General features: G+C 35.4%; 1 long non-coding RNA gene across 4 annotated transcripts in view; it reads left to right on the top strand.

Annotated features, from left to right (window-relative positions):
* LOC106041592 (uncharacterized) overlaps positions 1–17335 on the top strand; it is a 259478-nt gene that overhangs the window by 131726 nt on the left and 110417 nt on the right. For all 4 annotated transcript variants that reach the window (XR_010833072.1, XR_010833073.1, XR_010833070.1 and 1 more), the window contains exon 3: positions 1621–1784. This is a non-coding gene — a long non-coding RNA (uncharacterized lncRNA). The remainder of the gene's footprint in view (positions 1–1620; positions 1785–17335) is intronic.

Below are 17335 nucleotides of genomic sequence, written 5' to 3'. Positions count from 1 at the left end.
TTGTTGGTAGTAAAGAACAGAGCAGTCTCTATCTAAACCACTCTTTTTGGAAGCATGTAGGGCAATATGCATCTCATATGTATGTGTTCTTTCTGTCAACTCTACTAACGCAGCTTGTTATATCTTCTACCCAGCAAGCACTGATTTGTGATGGATGCATGGGAATACCAGAGTGAACTTTTGGAAGACATCTTTCAAAGGGTTCTGGTTATTCATTTGAGTGAAGTAATGTGATTTCAAGACTTTTGTACGTAGTATAATAGTAAAGCTTAAAAAAATCAAAGGCAGCTCAAGCAGAATGGAGAACATTCCCGAAGTATAGAACAGTAGCCAAATGAAAGAGCAACTCTTATTCCTACGAGAAGTGCTAGGCAGGCATATGAAGAAATTGAGATGGGCAGGTGGAAATGTACTAGGGAGAAACATGATTTGAATGATCTTTCTATCAGGTACTCATTACAAACAAAGGATATACATGGATATTTTTGCTTCATTTTCACGCAGTTGCCCCTCCTGGAAGTGTTAGCATCCTCTGTTTCTAGGTTGTTGTGGATAAAGAAGCGAACACTTCACCTGAAGCATGTAATGGGGTACCATTAGCCTCCTGTGCTTTCAGAATTTTTGTGTTACTTTGAGATCAGAAATCTTATTTCTTGTTATTTTATTTTGTTTTCCAGATAACTTAATTAATATAAATTAGGTGGGAAAAAATAAAAAATAAAATAAAACATTGTAAAATATGTAATAGGGACTAAACCATACTTCTGTCTTGAGTGATTAGTTGAAGGATTTAATTTCTTCTGTACCATATAGTTAATAAATTCCACTTTGTGAAGTTACTTTTCAAGCCTAAAAGTTTGATATATATATATATGCATACAGTAATACTAGAAAATAATATGTATATAAAAAAATTGAACTCTAGTTTGTGCAGCTGTTTTTCACTATTTCTGGGGAAACTGTTTTCAGTAGAACACAAAATACACTCAGGAAAGAAATTAAGTTACTTTTATATACTTTGAACAGTCTAAACCCTAGAGAAGTTAGGACTTTGGCTACCTTTCTGATCTATCTTTGGCAATCAATTTATGTTTTGCAGTCTCCAAGTACCTTAGTAAGTTCTAAACTGACTGGTAATTTCTAGATTCTTAAAGATAATTCTCTACAAGTGCTTGATTTTCTGTGTGTAAAGAATGCCTGTCACCTGGCAGAGAGAAGTCCATTTCAGGATTTGAAGTGAACAGGAGCAGTCAGCAGAGTCATCCTTAGGCTGTTGCCTAGAGCGTTAGAATGAGCAAGGTAGTAATACTGACACCAGGCTTTTGTGCTCATCTGTTGTGCCAGCTCTTCTCTGTTTATATGGGACATCCCCATGTAGTATCACTACAGAATGCAACTAAGACATTGCAACTGCTCTTTCATGCTGCACTTCTGACTTTTCCTCCACTCCACACCTTCTCCTTTCCTATTCCTCCTCCCCTGGCCCCAGTGTGTCTTACAAGCATGGATTGAACCATGACAAGATGTGGTCTGTTATGAGATCATTTATAGCTGTCTAGGCTGAGCTCTGCCTATTTTTACATTTATGTATTTCTGAAATTCTGTCCTCTCTATTTACAGGTATGGGATAAAACCTGGGCCATTTAATCAACTCCTTCACTGTCTATGCCCTGCCAGAAGGTCTGCCATAGCATCATCTTTTTTTAAGGGATCAGTGAGAAGATAGACAGCGATCTTCGCTAACATCCACAGCCTCCTGAAACAGAATCAGAAGCCCTAGTAAGGTACGGTTTTATTAGATATCCATCTCCCCACCTTAAAATTCTCAATGGCCCGCTCACAAAACTCATACTTCATTGATCCTGCTCCAGAGTGTTGTTCTGCTGCTGCAGCAAAACTTTGCAAAGCAAGATTTCCTCAAGAATGAGAAAAAGGTATTTTTTCCCTCATTCTTGAAGCAATGATCTTGAGCTGGTTCTCTTACTAGTGAATCTTGAAAAGAATTTCACATTCCTGACCCCAGCACCTTACAGTGCTAATTTCATTTAAGGACATTTGGGTTTCTAAAGAGATTCATAGTTTTCTCTATTGAGAAAAAGATATCCACACACAGAGAAAAATTCAATCAAAATTTTTCAAGAACAAGATTTCTGTTGCACATAATCTTCATCAGAGTATCTCATTAGATGGCTCAATAGAAGGCAGAACAGTCTTTAACCTTCTGCTGCACAGACTAAGTGATAAACCAGATGCAGGATTTCAAACGTTTTACTTAATCATGACTCATAATGAGTGCTTAATGATGGAAGAGGGAAGGGGAGAGACATTCATATTCTTTCCATTTCCTCTTTAAAATGGTTTCAACTGACCTTTCCTAAACGACCCACAGATTAGGTTCCTAATAACTTATAATTAATATTTTCCACATGATGCTCAACATATGAAATCTGATGTCTTCTTTCTAATACCCAGCAATTGTTATATTTAGTAACAGTTTATGAACTTGACTTAAGCAGTGTATGCAAGATCTAAAATTTGTTTTTGTAGAAGGTGCTACATAAGTGCAAAATACTATTGTAGAATAAATGAAGATACAAATTGGTGTTAAGTATGCAGAGTGTATTCAAAATACTCTTTGGTATTACAGTAAGATTATTTTTTTAACAGATTTTTGCTTGAAGGGTATTAATGATGATTATGAACATCACTGCAAACTCTAGAGACTGAAATATCTCTTTCTTCATTGTTGCATGTTAAATTTAACAAAACGCACATTTACAAGGTGCTCATAATTTTTCAGTAACCACAATGTTTATTGCAAAATCATAGTTATAGCTTTGGGTGTATTTGATCTAAAAGTAGGTAAGTCTGTAACAGCAAAATTCTTTTTCAAGATTTAAGGAAGAGCCAAAGTTATATCTGGACACAATTAACAGGGAAATCTGTGTTTTTATCTACTCTGTTTGCAATGAGTCTTTTATTCTAAAATACATAATATATGTAGGTAGTTGAGGACTGAGATATAATGATATTTCATTTTGCTGCAATATGCTCAACAGGGACATGTAAAATTTAATCTCAAACAGGGGCTTTTTACAAAATAAAAGTAATTAAAAAAAAAACAGGATTTAACAAGTTTGAAAACATGATCTGAAACAAACTGATGTCTATAAAATTAGTATGGAGAATGACTTCAAAGAAGAACTTTTAGAACAGTTATAAATTTTAGGGGAATTTCTTTCTGCAGTTCAGGCATTAAGAGATTTCTTTGTACATCTCTCAAGAAGCTGCAAGTTTGGTGGTTTTGTGATATTCTGTAACAAATGTTGTTCCTGAATGATTCTACTGTAGCTCACTGACAGTTATGGTAATGCAGCTGTTATTTGCTTGCAATATTTAGAGAACACATTAATTGACCAACACAATAAAAATACTATTAGACCGCCATGTAATCTGCTATTGAGATGTTTCTGTGTGTGCTTGTGGATAGAGCAGAAAATCAGAAAAGCTTTACACAACATTGACATGACTTCAGCTGAAATTCTAAATACTCTTGGATTAACATATTTTGCCTTCACAGCTTGTGTTATTACATGATTGTCATATTAAACAGAGAGGTAGTCAGGATTTTTTTGTTCATATTTTATAAAAAGCATCTGTAAAGTACAGTATCATAACTTTATGGTAGGCTATACACATTTTTCTAAGAAATACTGGGATTTCTTTGGTATATGTGAAAAAAGACTTATTATAAGTTAATAAAATTGCAGATACTCTGGGATCTATATCCCAAGCAATAACATTAGTAGTGGAGACTCTTTATGTTTTGATTAGTCTAGTCACTGAAAACAAATTCAGTTCGAAATAACAAAAATATACAAGTTTTAAATTAAAACTACTTACAAATCACAAACAACAGGTATTAAAAACTGGAAAGTGTTACTAGCTCTAACTCATAGACAGAATTGATGCTAAATCTGTGACCTTTGAAGTCCACAATTGCTTACTAGAACCTGAGTTTTCACCTCTGAATTTCTTTACTGAGCTTACCCAAGAACTTATATCAATCCTTCAGCTAAAGGTCACAGTGTTGTGCCACGTTATCTGGATTTTTATTATTTCCTCATAAACTATGACATTTATAAAATGTCAGCATCTAAGGAAATCAGGCCTATATGAACATGGAAGAAGAATAAAATCTGCTTACTTTGGCAATTCCATCAGCGTGGTTCAGAGTTATAAATGTTATCACAATGAATAATGCATCGTTTTGTGTTGTTTACAGGTATTAGTGATTGTTCCTCTGGATAGACATGCATGTTTAGTACACTTAGAAATAAAGTAAGGCATATTATACTTTGTTTAGATGGATTGTGCCATGTTCAGGGACCACAGAAAGGTCTTTCTTGTCAGAACTTCCACTAGATTTGGTTCTCCAGTTTTCCTTTCCTAATCCAAACCTGGACTGATCCACACTCAGGGAACTCATTTTGGCACCAGAGTTCAGAGATAAGTAGATCTGCCACTACCAGCTCTCATCCCAGGCTTCAGCAATAAGGGAAGTTCTTCATCTCTCCTTTTTCCAAACTATAACCTTAGTCTTCATCAGTTTTTACCCTTTTATGAAACCAAGGGTAATGTTACTAATAGTAACCAAGGTTGAAACAGATGAAGCCTTCCTCATTTTTTAGCAGCCTGTGTACTACCCAGGATTACGAATTCTCTTCATGCTTCTGGTCTTTCTTCTTCCTGAGCTGCTTTTCCTGTCTTTTGCCATTAATTGTAGGTGGGCAACACACAGCCAGACCAAAATCAAACATAGAGACTGTGTTAAGATAAGCTCTTGTGTTAGTACATTTGATCATAGTTCTTTTGACTCAACCTCTTTCAGAGGGTAACATAAATACCAAGACCTGAATCACTTACCCATATTTGGATGATATGCTCCTGTAAGAAAACCAACCATTATCCAAGCCTTTTTCCTTCCATGATCAAGACAGAAATGCTGAATTGTCAGGATCCAGCAGTTAACTGTGAGTTAACTGGAGCATCTTAACTAGTCTTTTCTAAAGCTTAACCTGAAAGTAAGCATGAGTCACTGACCAGTTTTTACTATAGCTCCATTAGTAATTTAGAGCAAGATGTTTGGTTTTTTTCCACCTTTATTTTGCTGAATTTTACCTCTATCCCTAGCCTTAACAATATTTGCAAGAAACACAAACACTGATCCTTGTCAACTGCACCCCTCTTTTAAATGCAGTGGGCCATGAAAGACAAAGGTTTTCAAACCTTTCCTGCAAAATGCAAGTGAAACGTGAGATTTAATGTTAGCCTTTCCCATCCTCAGATGATCTGCAATTTATTTGTGGGGGAAAAGGATAGTTGTGATATTAGTGAAACAGCAGAAGGTAATATGTTAGAAAAGAAAAAAGGCACAGCAGAGGAAGAAGAATAAGCAACATCAGTGGCTGAGGCAAGCTACTTTCTTTTGCTTCCTGCTGTCATTTATTTTTCTTGCTGCTGAGTCACCTTTCTGCCTTTTCAGGCTTGCCTACTGACCCTCATCTGAAATAGCACTTTATGTTCCTGTGAAGTGAGAGAAAATGCTAGTCTTTTCCAATCACTATGCACAGGCACTAAGTGATAATGCACTGTGTTGCCAATGAGGTGTTAGGCACTTGAGACCAAACCTACATTTATAAAGTCATGAAAATCCACTGTCATCTTTTTTTTTTCCTGATGTATAGCAAGGTTGAGATCTGAGAAAGTAAACATCAGCTCAGATGGCTAACCTGTGACTGTTTTTCCCAACTTTGGTTCAGTTAATTTAAAATTATCCTTCATCATGAGTGCTCTAACCCTTGAGAAATGCCTACTGAAATCAGAGGCTTACAGCCAGGACAAAGAGCATCTCTATTTTTCCTTTTAATTTTTAAAATCTGTGTTTAGTCACTGCAGTGAGTCCCTTTGGGAAAGGAACTGCAGTTGTTACATTCAAACTCCTTATTTCTAGATTCTGGGTACATGCACTGACTGCACACCTTGGGCACGGCTGGAGGGTAAAAGGTTCTGGTTAGGAACCAAGAAGAGACCTAGGCTCAGCTAAGGGGAAATGCATGACAGGAAAGATTCATATCTCCCTCAAACCTGTTTTCATGTTTTCCTATGAGAGTTCCAGGTGAAATCCAGAAGCCCCACTGTGAGACAGTGAGATAAGGTAAGTACATTCCCTTAGGTGTGTTTCATGTCAGGCAGGTGGAGAGAAGTTCATGGGCGTGAATTTTTGGAAAAGAGTTTCCTAATCTGTCTGACAATGAGAGGGTTTCTAGTGGCCTTTACTAGAGGCAGAAGCTGGTTATAAATAAGGAGGTAAAGTGGTAAAATAAATAAGGGAAACGTGATTAAAAAAAAAAAAAAAGTAGCTGATAGTAGGAGTGACAAAGTAAACAGGAAAAGAGAGAAGTGAAAATAGTAGATTGCAGGGGATCATCTGGAGCCCAGTCAGAAGGAGGTCTTCTGGTGAACGGGCAAATAGATTTTCTTTGTGAAATTTGTTGCAGTGACTGGTCCAGTTCTTACAAAATGAAAGGCATTTAATGAAGAGATTAATATCATAATTATATTTGAAAAAGCCTAGGAATTGCAATATAGTTCAGACCATAGGCTTATCTCCTGGAAGGCTTTTGCTGATTGTTTTTTTACTCAAATTCCAAATAATTTTTATGGTCATGTCAGTTTATTATTTAATGTAAATTTAGTGTAAGTTTATTTATTATTTATTATCTATCATTGAGACTTTCTGTTAAAGTACAAATAATAAGCATTATTTAAGTGATCACAATGCAAAAGAATGCTGAATATAATGAGAGAAAGAAAGGAGTGGGAACAAGTAATCAGTGAATACAGGGCTGGGAAATGAGGGGATCCATCTCAAAACACATCTGACGTGTTTGTCTATACTTGGCCGTGTTCTCGTGACTGCATTTATTGTCAGTGGAGAATGGGACAGTGATTTATCCTTTTTGTAAAACTGATATCTAAACTAACACAATATTTTCTTTCTTAACATTTCTTCCATTTTCTGTTAATTAGCTTCAGTTCTCTACTTGCATTGAGAAGCAGATCTAGGCTTGTAGTTACAATAGTCACATGAAACAGAGGAAAATATATTCAGTATCTGTTCCAGTGAAAGGAAGCTAAAAATCATCCGGGAAAGATTTCCATTTTCTTCACACTTACTAATTCAACAGATATGTGGTTGCAATTTAGTGCCACTTAAATTGCATTTTATGGCTTTTATAACTATTTTTATTCTAGGAAGTGAGATTCTGATCTCAATGTCATCAGTGTAGGATCCATTGCAGTTAATGAGTTACTCAAGTCAGGAAACGGTCTATGAGCAGTCAGTATTGGCTGTTAAGAATTGGGCTTAATATCCAGCTACGGTATCTTTGCTATAGTGTCATTGTAATGAGATGTTGAGGAAAGCAGGGATTTTGCTTTTATTCTGATAAGGATGGTGCAGTTATACCTCAAAAAAATAAATAAATAAAATAAAAATCACCTTCTTCAGACAGATTCTGTATACCAGAATATTTATTGTTGCTGAAATACCACTGCTGTAAGGTTGATGTAGGTAGTATATGTATTCACAAGAGGAAAATGAAAGTTTGTTTTAGAAATAGTTAAATCTTCCAATGTGTGTGTCTGTACACTTGATATGTACTGAGGCAATAGATGTGTTGTACTTGCTATGTTGTGGAAGTGCACAGAAAGCAACATATGTGTGCTAAAATGCAATATATTCCTCAGGAAAACATCTTAATACATTTCTGTCTACTTCATGCTTCACTAGTTCCTCCAGCTTTACTTCTTACGTCATTCTCATTCACTTTATTCTGTTACACTGCATGATGTCACTAAATATTTTAATTTCAAACTTTATTGTGCTCTTTCTGTTCCAACACATGAGACTGACAAGTCTTTTCTACTTGTCAGTATAAATATCATTCTGCACCTTTCCCCAAATATGTGTACTTTTTTTTGCTATTTAAATGTAGAGGACGCACTAGTATGTTTGAATAGTTTACCATGTTTACCACTAAATGTACTAGTTCTTTTACTTGTTACACCTTATCTATCACACCATATCTATTAATTGATTAGGCAAGTTCATATTCAGAGGAAGCAGATTCTGTAAAGTGTTTCTTTACTTTTGATGGAGCATTGATTTATAACCACTTCCTTACATTAGACCAGGCTGGATGGGGCCTTGGCCAACCTTATTTAGTGGGTGGCATCCCTGCCTATGGCAGGGGGGTTGGAGTTAGATGATCTTTAAGGACCCTACCAACCCAAGCCATTCTGTGGTTCTGTGATTAGCAGGTGCGTACAGAAGAAGAAATAACTCATTATTTTCAATACAATAACAAGGTTTAAGAAGTGATGATTAAACTAGGTAGAAGTATTTCAATATTTACTAATATCTATAATCAGCCTTTTTTAATTGGTAAAATTCGATTTTATAGATCCTCTTTAGGTTATATGTGACATTTGGACACTGCAGATAAAGTATTGGTTTTGCGTTGTGTAATTAATCACATAAATCATACAGTGCTATGTCTGCTCTCTGCTTCAGAACTTCTAAAGCTGGAAAATGATACAACATTCAGCAAGTCTCCAGCAAATTATTTTGAAGGAAAAAAAAATTAAAAAGGAAAAGAAATGCTTTATGTGTTGGATATGTCAGGAATTTGAACACAAATATTTTATTTACATCACCAAGTTTAAATATTCTCTATATGATTCTATAAATTGCACTGGAAAGTTTGGCTGACTGGGTCAGCCCTTGTCAAATGTCTTTTGAAAGGTTTCTGCTGATTTTATTGACAGAGTGGTATCAGCATGTGTCTTAACCCACTGAAAAGCAAAGAAATTCTGCCTAAAAAGGCAGGTGCTTGAGATCTGTAGGGTCCTGTATTCTTCCTAGACTGTGGGACAACTGGCTCATGTTTTCAGTTATTTCAGTAGCGCTGTGGAAGGAATCTAGGCAAACCCTATAATTTCATGTTTTTCTTCCTCCCTAGAGAAGCGCATCACGCTTTTGGTCTCATGCTGTTATTCTCATTGCCTTGTACCTGAAAATTGCAATATTGTTATAGCAGTTGTCAATGGAAGTGACTGCTGCTGGGGTGACACTCACCCCATCTTTCCCTTTGTCCTTACCTTTTGATTATAGTATTTTGGTTTACACTACACAGCCCAATAAATGTGTGCACAAAGTTAAACAACCACCAGTGTGCAGCAACTTCCTGATAAATGCATCCTCAAATCAGTGCTAATAACATTATAATCTGTTCTCTGTTTGAGGAATTATCCATTGGGAATTTGAGTGGATTCTGACGGAAATTATACAGTACTGTAGAAGTATTCTGGAGGGATCTTCTGCTGCTAGTGCTTCTCTTTGCTGTGTTCTGTCAGTCTGACTGTCCAAGTTAGGAGTCAATGGGTGTTCTGTTTGAAGCGAGAACGGAAAAAAAATTGTGTATAAGCTTTTGGTGTACTGATATTTGAAGCAGTGGTGTTACTGAAGAGATAAAGGAGGGCTTTATTGAAGGGTGAATAGTTTGTGGAAGAATACAGAACCATTGCTGGAGAAGAGGAACATGTGTAGAAGCATGTCCGTAGCTGGGTAATGAACACTCCCTGGATCTCTCTCCGAGCTGCTCTTTGGCAAGGAAAGCTGACCAGTCAAGACAGGAGACTGGGCTCCCATGCACCTCTGTGTATTTGCAGCTGATATACAGGGAGGCAGGACAAGTTCCTCGTCATTCTAACAGACACTCAGAAAGCTCTATAACAAGAAGAGGGCAGAATATCTTATTCCCATTGTGGGATATTTCTACTGACAAGATGAAGCAGGTGCCTGTGGGCTTGATCCAGCACCTTGGAAATTACTAGAAACATTTTAATTGCTCTCAGAACTCTCATGTGTCTAGGAAATCATGTCAAGGGGCACTAATGTAATGTTTATCTTTCTACATATCACTTCATGTTTCTACATACTGGTCTTTACTGGTCTTTCTACCTACGTTTTTACTGCCTAGTCTTTATTCTGTCTACACATTAGATTTAAAACATTTGAAACATTAATGAGTTAATAAGTATAATGAAAGTAACAATTTTATTACTAACTAAGGGCTAAGGAGCTAAGGCTACTCAGACTTAGGGTTTTGATGTAATTATTTGCAAACACTGAAACAGATTTTGAAGGTGTAATTAAATAGTTGAGGTGTTCTTGACTTGCTTTTTCATATTTTTCACATATTTTGAGATGGTGTGTATATAATTTATTTTCATAGCATGCTAGTGGCAATGCTCTTTTTACGTTTAATAATCAAGATTATTTAAATAAATCATGTCATTATGAAGTCCACTAGAGATAAAAAGTTACAACAGTAAAACATTTATGGTCTTACTAAGAAATAAATTAATTAATTCTCAGTTCTGCATTTTCTGTCAAGCCTCTTTGCTATGTGTGAAAGAAGTTGGCATACCTGCCATCTGTCAGCACTCTTTCATCTGTGTCCCATTCTTGCTCATGCTGCTTCACCTGTGAGCTGAATACTCATAAACACAGTCCGGCAGTGTTACATGAATACATCCTGCTGCAACAGCAGGAGCTTTTTGAAATTTGCTTGACCAGTGCACAAAAAATGTAAATGATTTTGAGCATCTCCCACATTTTGTCAGGTTTCACTGAAATAATCCACTCGTCCTTCGATTTAGCTTGAAATTACTGAATTATGATAAAATAAAAAATATAAAAATCATCCTAGATAAACACAATATCATAGAAAGGCCTGAAAAATTAGATAAAAGTAATAAGAATGAACTGTTCTGGAGTATAAGCTATGTTATGGGCAGAGCCATTTTATCTAGGCAAGGATCGATTTGAAGTGTGAACAATATAGAAGTCTATTAAAAAAAAAAGAAGAAGATTTAATGCACATTCTTCTGCGTGACTTAGATCAGTTATCAAAATCTGAGGAATAAATTCATATACCTGTATAAAGATCTAAGAAATTAGTGGGAACTCTGACTCTTTTGAATGAAGAGAATAAATGGACTTGAGGGAAAAAAAATATTTACTTTAAATAAAAACCCTATTTTATATGTATATAGTACACTTGTCATAAGCTTTTTCTTTGTTTTAAGAGATTCTGAAGAACCTAACATTTTGTAAATGGGTATATTCTAGGAATAACAGGAAATAGGTCAGAAAGAGACCTTCAGTGATCATCAGTGGAATTCCCATGCTCTGAAGCAGGCTGTCTTTCCTGGCAGAAGTTCAGCTGATTTTTTCTTAAAGCTCTGCAGTGGTGGAAGCTTCAGAAGCTTCCTGTGTAAATCTAGTCTAATGCTTTATGTCTTCATTTCTCCCTGTTATTCTACTCTCTGATAAAAATGAATGAGGAAAACTTAAGAGAGGTCCTTGTTCTTGTGGGGCTTTGTTTCTTTATTAGATCTTTGCTGGTTTGCATAGCCCTATCTAAGTGCCCACAGATTTACCCATGAGTGAATGTTCAAATGTGTGAGGACTGTTGATTAGCGTGTTCTCATGGCATCAAGCTAAACAAACCAAAACAAACTGATTCTTAAGAGATTGAAATCTGAAGTAGAACTGTTGATTTGTAACTCTTTAAAGATATCACCTTTTTCTCTTCAGTATTGTCCTATGGTAGATTAATAGCCATGGAAGCAAGCTACTTCATACTGACAGCAACTGGAAATTTCAGGATAATCTCTTTTAACTACTTTTTTTTTTTTTTTTTTTTGGCTAAACTGACAACTCCTGTTTTTTAAGTGTAAAAGCAAACAAACATCTTTTTTTTATTATTTTTTTTTACTGTAACGGTTCATTAGCAATATTTTTAGTTGATTTTCATTAAGTAAGGACACAGTCATTCATATACTCTTAAATCCACATATCTACAGGCTCAAAAGAGATTCAGAGGCAGTCAGTCCAGGTCACAGTAGTCATGGGCTTGAATTCTTTTTCTCTCACCTCTCTTGCCACATCATTTGTTGCAGCTCACCCCAAAATCTGTGCTTCCGTTCTTTGGGTATAACCTGAATGACCACAGCCTTGGGTTTATAAAATTGTTTTCAACTGCTTTCTTGCCTGTTTATTTTTCTATTTATTATTCTACTATTATTATTTATTATTCTATTATTATTTTTCAATTGTTTATTTTTCCATTATGTTATTACTCGTTATTATTGATATTTTATATGAATAGTATATCGATGATTTCAAATATGCATGACCTTATCTCTTTTTCTTTTCCAAACTTCTCTAATAGAGGCAACTAGAGTACTTCTTTGAGACATAAATTCTTCCTGACATCATTTCTTAGCTGTAAGCCCATACTGGCCTCCTGCACACTTAAACCTCTAAAAAACAAATTAAAGCATAACACTGACCACTGTCTCTGCAGTGAGGAAAGAGTAAACAGCTGGGGCAGAACTTTGAAACCTGTGACCTATTGTAAATTCCATTGCAATTGTTTTAGAACTTGTGATCTTTCTGTCCTTAGATGTTCAGAAAGGGATGCTTTTGATATATAGCACTGATAAGAGGCTTATTCCATTAAGCTGTAGTGATTCTAGCTTTCATGCATCATTTGACAGAGAAAATGAGAATTTGCAGAAGTAATAGCTAATGTAAAGTATATTAGGTTGCAATGCATTTAGACAGGTAGGAAATAAAGTTTATGTATTATATTATAGATGGGCTTGCACATTTTATTATATGTGCACAAAAGAGAAATTTTTGTCTTGCTATCTCCTATTAAATTTAAAAAAAAATGTTAGTACCACTGTTTCTGAAGTGGGCTGTATCCTCTGTATTTCTTAACAGAGGTTAGGATTTCAATTTCAAACAAATATTCTTACACAGCTCATAAAGGTTAAACTGAAATTGGAAGGAGAAAAGGAAAGCTGTAAGCAGAAGTATGAGGAAAATAAAATGGTAGTTGACTCAAATTATAGTTTTACTAGTTCCATATCCTACCTAATATCATCACACATACAGACACCACCTTAATGCTTAAATAATGCTTGTGTGATATAACATTTTTTTTCTGGGCTATTTTAGGAGTTTATCAAACTTTTTCTCACCCTACATCCTAAAGTTCACATTGAAGAGGGATTTCTTCATTCTACACTTCTGTTTATGAGAGGATTGGAGAGGAAAGTATTGTGAGTATCAAGGAAGTGCATGCAATTTAATTAATGCCTTTGGTATCTGAGAAAAGAGTGGTAGAAAAGTGTAGAGAAGTAGTTAAATAATTTGTTGCACAGTGAATTGTGAAAGTGACTTCCAGTGACAAAATTTATTACAGTCTATTAAAATAACCAAGCTTTTTGGAGGCATCATGAGCAGCGAGGTGATAGATATTTCATTCCTGCAGCACTTTAATGCATCTGTAACTTGATGGCACTTGTATGCAGTAGTAGGAATTGTCTATCAGAAGAACCATTTACTATTATTTACAAAGGAGGAAATGAATAACTTAGGACGTCACCATTTTTGCAAGGAAATAAAATTACTACAGCAACTTCTATAATGAAGTATAAGCAGTATTTTAAATTGTGCTGTTCACATAGCTGTGCATAAGAGGTTGGTTTTCACATAGCAATATGATTAGCTCCCACAGTCCAGAAACAAGATGTGAAGAAATAGAGGGCCAAAACCTGCATTCCTTCATATCACAGCCTTCAAGGAAACTTGGCTTAGCAGGATTTCATGAATAGGCCACAATTATTTTTTACTAGTGCTGACAGCACTAGTCAGCTGTGCTGACAACTAGTGCTGACACCTGGAAATTTTATCTACTTCAAAATGTATTTGCAACTGCGCTGATAAATGAACAAAATATTTTAAATTTCTTTGAAATTGAGTTTTTCTCCCAGAATCCCACAATAGAAGAAGAAAAGGAAGAAAATATGTCAGTGTGTGTGAATCATTTTGCTAGCTGAGATGCTCCCCTGCAATGTGGGGACGAACCCAGTTTCATTTTTGTAAAACTTGGTTTGGAAGGAAAAAACCTTCACTAAGAAACCAGGGAGATAGCACCAAACAGACAGATGAAGGGACTCTCCTACATGCACAGGCAAAGTAAATAATCCACCCGTAAAAAGGTATATTTCCTCCATCAATATTTTGTAGAGTCAAAAACCTCCAATCAATTCTAATTCTTGTCATACATAACACACAGAATACTTTGTTAATATTAGTTGCATACGGTTTTGTTTACATCTATCCTAATCATAAAGAATAAGCATGTTTATATTAAAGGGTTGTCTTAAGTTTTCCAAAGGTCTTGGCCCCTATTTTAGAGTGACCTGCTTATCCTTCATCTTAGCATATACAGATATTGTTTCAAAGCTAGATTCTCTCTCCCTTTCCTTCTATCACAGTGTGTTGTATTTCAGATAGAAATGCAAGGTTTTCTGTTTGTGCTTCCTTTTTTTTTAAGATGACTTGATCATTTCAGGCTAGTAGAGTGATTTTTTTTTCTCTTGAAAACTTCTGACAACTGGTATGGTCTGTAGGCAGTATTAATGAATTTTGCTTTCTGTTGCTTTTGCTACTGAGTGTAGCTTCCTTTTACTACCACATGTATGCTACTTCTATCTTTATGAAAAAAATAACCACGATAGTTCAAAACTATGTTTTATTTATATATGATAGACTTACTTGCAGTAATAATCTGAAGTGTAAAACCTGATTCTAAATCCAAGTAAAAATGGTATGTGAGCTCAAGGTATGGCAGCAAATAGAACATTAGAAATCAGTGAAAAAAAAATGTGAATGCCTAAATGCTTCTTTCTATACCTGCCTTGAGGAGGTGATTCACATTGTTATATGCTGTAACAAAAATCATAAGGAGAAATTGAGAGAGTATAACTGAAGTATACAAAAAATCCAAAAAATAATAGCTTATCACCCATTTGTTGTACTAACTTTAGATGGTTATAGATGTTATTTCTTTCCTAGTTCAGATATACACATCAAATATGTTATAATATTTTTTCATAAATCCAACTTGATTCCCGTGATATGAATTCCAGTCCAGTCAAGAGGATTTCACAATGCAGATAGCGTGCTAGAAACATGTTTCCATTTCAAATACCATTGCTTAAAAAAAAAGGATATCTTACCCTTCATTTCAAAATCCAGTCTCAGAGGTGATCAAAGATAGGGAAAATATCTCATTACTTTAGGTACGCTGTACTGTGTACATTGACTTGATAAACATGTAGTGTATCTACTATGGTGTCCTTAATGACTGGAAAACTACACTTTAATCTTTGTAGAAGTGCTTTAGAAAATTTAGTTTCCCAACTCAGCAACACTGTCCATAGGAAGTAAAGCTTAGTATACATCAAAAATGATTATTAAACAACTTTAATGCCATCAGCTCAGTCATCATACGCTACTGTTTAATACAGAAGACACAAATATTTTTGGCAGAATTTATGTATAAATTTTTTATGAACTGATTGGCTTTCGTCATAAATACTCTACCAAGCACAGAAAAAGAAAGCAAGTTTTAAAATATTTCATTCTACGAAAATGGGTGTTTAAGACACTTACATGATACATTCATTATAAACCATTTCAGAACTCATCTTTCAACAAGGCTTGGGGGAGGGGGAATTGCTAGCATAAAAGTGACGTTTGTTTAGATGTTAGACGGAAATGAAAATTGCAATCTTTTCCTCTACAGGAACATTGCAATATTTTTTAAATTTTATTTCAGCAGAGTGTTTTAGCACTGATCTTTGTTAGGGAATAATTGACTGTCGTGGCCAATAAGAATGCAAATTCAGATGGTGGAAACCAGACAGTTTTCCAATAGAGCACGAACTGGAATTACCAGTAAGTTTTACAATGACTGATAATACATGCATATTATGACTACTTTGTAACATGAGGTGGATATTTGCCAGCGATAAAGGGAAAATATTCATACCCCATTACAAGTCCTCCTGTTCTTACTAGTGGTATTAGACTACCATCTAGAGGCCCAGCTAAGATTAAGCTACCATAAAGGAATACCTATTAGACCAACAGAAATGTTACTAACTTACACTGAACTATACTTACATATACTCCCCCAGTGCAACTGGCAGGACATTTCAGCAAAGCTTTTCCACACAAGTGAAAATGTCTGTTATTCTGTGCAACCTTAACATTAGCACACATCAGTGTGTGATCCCTGTCTATACTTGGCAGTTATGCTTATCATTCAATCCATTATGATCGTCTGGGTTTCCGTGCCTGGTTGGACTTCTGAAGTTTTTAGCCTAAGTAAGAATTTAAGAGAACTTAATGCAAAATCTTGTTTCCCCTTGTAATATGAAGTTAAAATTAAAAAAAAAAAAAAAAAAAAAAAAAAGTCAGCCATTATACAGTTTCTTAAAGGGACTTAGAGGTTAATTTGTTTTTAAGAATCATTGCAAAAGTTTGCTGTTTGTAATTACCTCTTAAGTACAAAAGTTTTGTCTTTTGGGGGCCCATATTAGCTGAAAGTTGCCAAAGCCTGGCAGCACAGCTACCTGAATTGCCTTTGACAACATGCTGAATATCTTCTAAAGGAATTCCTCTTGACTGTCAGGGTCAAGATTAAATCCCTGGGGATCAAGCAAAAAGTTGAAGGGTTTGACAGGAAGGGCATAGAGAGATATTCCCACTCACGAAAGTAAACATACTTTTTTTGTTGTTTCTCCTCTTCTTCTTTCTTTTTTTTTTTTTTTTAATTTAACCCTGCTTTTCCTTATGTTCATCTGTTTGCATCTTCTGTTTATTTTAGAACTGAAAGGTGAATGTAGTGTTTTTGAAACAATTATGTCAAAAGAAAATCCCCTTGTATCTGATTTTGCAGGTATCTTTGCCCAAGTTAGATAGTAAGCATTAAGTAGGTAATTGTGCTGATGTTTCTTTGGAACTGTCTAAAAATGAGGCTTTCCTCTGAGTGTAATTCACAGTCTAACTTCTTAGGCAGGGTATAATACAGGCCAGCTTTTCTTAACAACCCCTAAATGAAGGTGATCTTTCTCCTACATTCAAGGGGACTTAACTGTAAAGGTTTAAAAAAGAACTGCAATGTGTGGCTCTAGACTGTAAAACGCTCCCTGGAGCAGGTAGCTTCTGTCTTGCAATCAAGGGAACCTCAGTGTTCCAGTGATCAACATCACTTTGGTCTCTTTGAAATACAGTGTGGCTTTATGTAGTGGAAGTATTTTGCTAAACGCAATAGCATTT

Source organism: Anser cygnoides, chromosome 8 (assembly GCF_040182565.1).
Source record: "Anser cygnoides isolate HZ-2024a breed goose chromosome 8, Taihu_goose_T2T_genome, whole genome shotgun sequence".
Lineage (NCBI taxonomy): Eukaryota > Metazoa > Chordata > Aves > Anseriformes > Anatidae > Anser > Anser cygnoides.
Note: the sequence above shows the minus strand (reverse complement) of the source record. Positions and strands in the feature narration are given on the sequence as shown.